The sequence below is a fragment of the Psammomys obesus genome, unplaced genomic scaffold (genome assembly GCF_907164565.1).
Source record: "Psammomys obesus unplaced genomic scaffold, mPsaObe1.curated_primary_1811, whole genome shotgun sequence".
NCBI lineage: Eukaryota > Metazoa > Chordata > Mammalia > Rodentia > Muridae > Psammomys > Psammomys obesus.
Window position 1 is genome coordinate 1,741,144 of NW_026594377.1, and position 5,762 is coordinate 1,746,905.

The window sequence follows — 5,762 nt, forward strand, 5'->3', positions numbered from 1 at the left end:
GCGAAGCTGCAGCAGAGGCCCCGCCCAGTCAGCGGCGCCCCGCCCCCAGACTCGTGACTGGAGCTCTGCGGGGGCGGAGCAGCGTGCTAGCGGGCGATAGGGAGCTGACCAGAGTGCTGGGAGCGCGGCCTCGGGACCGGGAACGCGGAAAAGAGAAGCCTTTGGGGCTAGGAAAGAAAGATGGAACCAAGAGAGAGAACCCACAAAAAAAAAAAAAAAAAAAAGATTCATTGGAAAGCAGGGAAAGAGGGGGTAGGAAATCATGCATAAGAAGATGCATACAGCTGATGTCCATTGTCAAACTGTGAAAACCACCTTGAAAAGCAGAAGGTAGAAAACCTATCCCCATGATTGCTACCATGGAGTGCTTTGTGCCATAATTTATTTCAGCTCATCTACTCAGTTCATTCTCTCGTGGATCTATTCAACAGACGTGGCTTGCATATTTGGGTGCAAGACCACCTTATGAACAGACTTAAAAAAAAACAGTTAAGGGTGGAACGCACATAGTTTGTTTTCTGTTGCAGTGATAAAATGAGCTAGCTGTTAGCCCGTGTGCTGTCTCATGCTTTTAATCCCAGCACTAAAACAGGAAGGAAGGTCTCTTTGAGTTCCAGGGAGGCCAGGGCTGCATAGTGAGACTATGTTTCAAAATAAAGAAATAAACAAAGAGAAAAACCAGCTGGCTGTGGGAAAGGAACAACCTAGTGGATTGATTGTAGTTCTGCTTACAGTGTAAGAACAGAAAAGGAAGACAGGAACTTTGCTGTGATAGGTAGGGCAAGGCAATTAAAAATTGCTTTGTTTGGGTAACTGTTATTTCTCCATAGATTGTTGATAAATACACAAGAAGACATCTAGACTGGCCTTAGGTAAGATTTGTAACTTATCAATTGGGGAATGTGGAGATTAAAAGAATGGAACCTGAGAATGTGTGTAGAGTGGGGAGATACTGAAGGAATCTTTAGGATCAGGGGATTAGACACTCATGTTCCAAAAGCTAAAAGAAGGGGAAATTTTGGCAACTTCGAGACTATTGCCAGACACATAAAAGAAAGCTAGTAATCGGAGGACAACAGAGTCCAATTACCATGGCCATTAGAAGACCACTATGAATGGCACACATAATGGTACACACCAGTAACCCCAGCACTTGGGAGGCAGAGGCGGGAGAATCAGCAGTTTAAGCTCATTCTTGGTATCTTCAAGTACATGGGAGTTTGAGAAGTCTTGCACTAAATGAGATCTTGTCTCAAACAACTGTAAAGAGGCACTTGATCATGAAATGAATCTCTCTGTCTCTGTTTTAACCTGGAAGAGAGGGTTGAGAGCTGAACTGTATACCATGGTGGTGTATGGGTTAGTCATCCCTAATCTGAAAGCCCAAACTCTGAAATGCTAGAAAAATCCAAAAACTTTGAGGGCCAACATGATGCCACAGATGGAAAATTCCATAGCGTGGAACTTTGCCTGTCTCATCCATAAAATTACTATACTGTTATAAAATTCTCTTTGGGCCATATATGTGAGATATGTATGGGATATAAATGAATTTTGTCTCTAGATTTAGAGCCTATATACATTATATAAATGCAAATATTCCAAAATAATAAAAAAAGAAATTTAGAGGTTTAAAGCACTCCCCGTCCCAAACATTATAGCTAAGAGTCAGACAACTGGTGTTACAAATGAAGTAAATGCTCCTTTGGGTGCACCTCATTTCCCTAGGTAATGATCCTTTTTTAATCTTTCTCTATGAAACTGTTGGGAGTATTAAAAGAAGTAAAGAAGGCAAACAGTAAGTTCTATACGTTTCTTTTAAACTTTCTATTATTTGAGAATCCCATTCATGTGTGTGATATATTTTGATCAAGTTTGCACCTCCCCCCAATTCCCTCTCTTCTAGTTCTTACTCCATCTCCTGCCATTCTACCCCTCCCAAGCACGTGTGATCATGATTGTTTAAGTCTACCGAGTCAACTTTGTGCTGCCTGCATGTGCCTGAGTTCAGGACATCTACATGGGTGCTCTCTCAAGGACCACGTCTCTGAACAAAGCTGACTCTCTCCTCCCTTCCCCTCCCCTCCCCTCAGAGTAGCGTAAGTCATCAGGAGCCGCCCCTCCATCTGTGCTGGGATTTTAGCCAGCCTGAGCTTTACGCATGCAGCTCTATATATTTCTTAGCTAAGATTACTCATATACTTTTATTGATTGATAAACCTTTACACATTAATTACTGTGTGTTAGACCAGTGATTTACAACCTTTGTAATCCTGAGACCTCACGTTGTGGTGACCCCCAAACATAAAATTATTTCACTCTACTTCATCCTGCAGTTTTACTACTGTTGTAAATAGTAAAGAAAATATCTCCTATGCAGATACCTGGTGTCACGACCTACAGGTTGAGAACTGCTGGGTTAGATTCTTTTTAAGAGCTAAATGATGGCTGACTCTAACCAGTATGTATTAAACAGCAGTTTTCTTGTGTCTTTCACCTGAAGCACCTGAGGAGCTAATTTACAGCCAGTACTTAATACATAGCATGGAATGTTTTTAAGGTGCCTTCCTTTACTCCTAAGGACTGCAGGAGTAGCTGGCCCAGCCATAGAGAAGGTGCTAAGAGCATGACACTTGGAGTCATCAATCCTGCTTTCAAGGTTGACTGTCTCTTTAAATACACAATGTGACCTTGGGGTGACCCTGAGTTCCTTCTGTCTCTCACTTGCCATATGTGAACAGGGAATATTTTATGTTATGTGTATCTTTTAAGAACTTATTTAGATTTTTTGAGACAGTTTCTTGTAGACCCAGCTGACCTCAACCTTGCTTTGAAGCTATGTAGTGAGCCTGGCCTTGAACTCGTTATCCTCTATTCTCCATGTTCCAAAGCGGGTATTATGAGCATGGTCCTGTAGGCCTGGTTTTTTTTTTTTTTTTTTTCTTATTTTAATCCTCAATTTATTCCATGTTAACATACTTGTAAAGCATTGACTTTCACCAAGTATGTTTAAGAATACATAATGGCATACATTGGAAGGAAAAAGCTCAAATGATGTGGCAATACACATTATGGTAGCTTTGTCATTAATCACGTGTTTTATTTTTATTTTTTTAATTTAATTTTATTTTTTTCTTATCAGTTACATTTTATTAACTCTGTATCCCAGCCGTGTCCCACTCCCTCATTCCCTCCCAATCCCACCCTCCCTTCCTCATCTCCACCCTGCCCCTTTCCAAGTCCACTGATGGGGGGGGACCTCCTCCCTATTCATCCGATCCTGTTTTATCAGGAATCTTCAGGACTGGCTGCAAAGCCCTCCTCTGTGGCCTAACAGGACTGTTTCTCCCTTGGGGGGTGGGGAGGCCAAAGAGCCAGTCATTGAGTTCCTGTTAGAAATAGTCCTTGTTCCCCTCACTATGGGAAACCAATTGGTTACTGAGCTACCACAGGCTACATCTGAGCAGAGGTTCTAGGTTATATCCATACATGGTCCTTAGTTGAATGACAGTCTCTGAGAAGACCCTGTGCCCAGATATATTTGGTCCTTGTGGAGCTCCTATCCTTTCCCCATCATACTAACTCCCCTTCTTTCATATGATTCCCTGTACTCTGCCGAAGGTTTGGTCATGAGTCTTTGTATCTGCTTTGAAAACACTGCTAGTTAGAGTCTTTCAAATGCGCTCAGTAGACTCCTGTCATATGTTCAATGCACATCCCATCTGTCTTTCTAAACGAGGATTGATCATCTTACCCCATGTTCACTCTCTTGATAATCTTTTTTAGGTGTACAGATTTCATTATGTTTATCATATCTTATAGGTCTATATAAGTGAGTATATACCGTGTTTGTCTTTCTCCTTTTGGGATATTTCACTCAGAATGATCTTTTCTAGATCCCACCATTTGCCTGCAAATTTCATGATTTCCTCCTTTTTGATTGCTGAGTAGTATTCCATTGTGTAAAAATACCACAATTTCTGTACCCATTCCTCCATTGATGGACATCTGGGTTGTTTCCAGGTTCTGACTATTACAAATAAAGCTGCTATAAACACGGTTGAGCAAGTATCCCTTTTGTGTACTTGAGCAAACTTTGGGTAAATACCTAGCAGTGGTATAGCTGGGTCTTGAGGAAGCACTATTCCTAATTGTCTTAGAAAGCGCCAGATAGATTTCCAGAGTGGTTGTACCAGTTTACATTCCCACCAGCAGTGGAGGAGGGTTCCCCTTTCTCCACAACCTCTCCAGCATGTGTTGTCACTTGAGTTTTTCATCTTGGCCATTCTGATGGGTGTAAGGTGAAATCTCAGGGTCGTTTTGATTTGGCCTGGTTTTCTTAAGGGTTTAAAATTAGGCTTAGAGCACCCAGCAACTCTGGCAAGAATGTGAAATTGTATTCTATTACAAATATTTATTGAGGAAGAAGAATAAGGAAGGAAAGGCAAGAAGATCTCATGCCAGTGACTTCATTTTCCCCATATAATGTGAATCTTTCTTTATTTGCTGGAAAATACTACTCACATGTAAAATAATGAGTTTCCTTGTGTGGTTGCCCTTTTTGTAGAACTAGTTTATAATTGTTAGATTTTAGAATGGTGCGATACTAGATGTTTCTTCTCAATTTACAGGTGATGAAACAGAAGTTTGGGAAAGTAAGGTGATTTCCTGCAATTTAAGCTCCTTAGACTTTAGACTGTATACTTTGGGATCCATAAATTCATACGTGTCTTGCCTGTCTTTTCTGTATATATCTACAGAATAAATCTAGATTCAGATCATTCTACAAATACCCCAGATATAAATCAGGAGTGGGGAATTTTGGAAGATGAAATTACGGCTGAGACGAGTGGGTGCTTCTGATCTGAAGTGTGACAACAAGCCCCAGGCTCTCACCTAGATCTGCTGAAAGCCCTTTCTGTGATAGCAGAAACGAACCAGGGATTTGCTGGTCTTACAGCACTGGGGTTTTCAGGCAAAGCTCCAGGGACATACGTTCATCTCAGCCTTTCTGTCATGGTCATGCCCTGTACTGTCCTTAAGTCTGAATCTCAGAGCCATGAAAGTTCTTATTCTGTATAATACACTCAGAGAATCAAAAGCACCCAATTGATGCCTTGTTCAAGCAAGTGCCTAACTGGTAATGAACTGAACATAGTGTGGTCATTGGAGAAACTCCAATGGAAGACACATTCTTGCTCTGAGCCACGAGCAAGCCACTAGCATTACACCAAGCTCGATGGAGCAGGCCAGACTCAGTGGTAGATCCCTTGCTTAGCAGGTGGAAGACCCTAGATTTTATCCTGAGCACAGCAAAACACAAAATAAATAAACAAAAAAGAATTTGGAGAAGATGTAAATGGGAAGAACAGTGCTGGATGTTTTGCATTAATTCTTGAGCAACCTGTAAACCAGTTTATTCTTGTGGCAAGCAAGAAGTAACAGTTCTAAAGTGGTCAGGGTAGATGATTCACTTCAAGGGGAAATTAACTTGGGGAACTTAGTGTTTGAAAATTCTCCCCACAAATAGAGGGGCTCTGCAGAGCAGAATCCATGTCCTTATGTTTTTTCTGATAACTAAGGTCTTGAGACATAGTCCTGTATGCCTATTATGTCCAGGTGCTGTGAGGGGACTCAGCAGAGACCATTCAGGCACAGGTTCAAGCCAATAGAAAAGCTTCATTATGTCCCAGGTGCTGTGAGGGAGCTCACCAGCAAAGACCATTCAGACACAGGTTCAAGCCAATAGAAAAGCTTCATTA

The 5,762-nt window shown here is 41.5% G+C and overlaps 1 protein-coding gene across 4 annotated transcripts in view; it reads left to right on the forward strand.

The window, feature by feature from the left end:
- Nucleotides 1–5,762, forward strand: part of Slc18a1 (solute carrier family 18 member A1) — a 46,950-nt gene that overhangs the window by 504 nt on the left and 40,684 nt on the right. For 2 of the 4 annotated variants that reach the window (XM_055618762.1, XM_055618766.1), the window contains exon 1: nt 1,785–1,798. The exons of 1 other annotated variant lie outside the window; for it this stretch is intronic. The gene's annotated coding sequence lies outside the window, so the exon portion shown is untranslated. Of the gene's footprint in view, nt 1–830; nt 873–1,784; nt 1,799–5,762 lie in introns of those variants that run through there. One more of the 4 variants, XM_055618764.1, reaches the window with a different exon arrangement.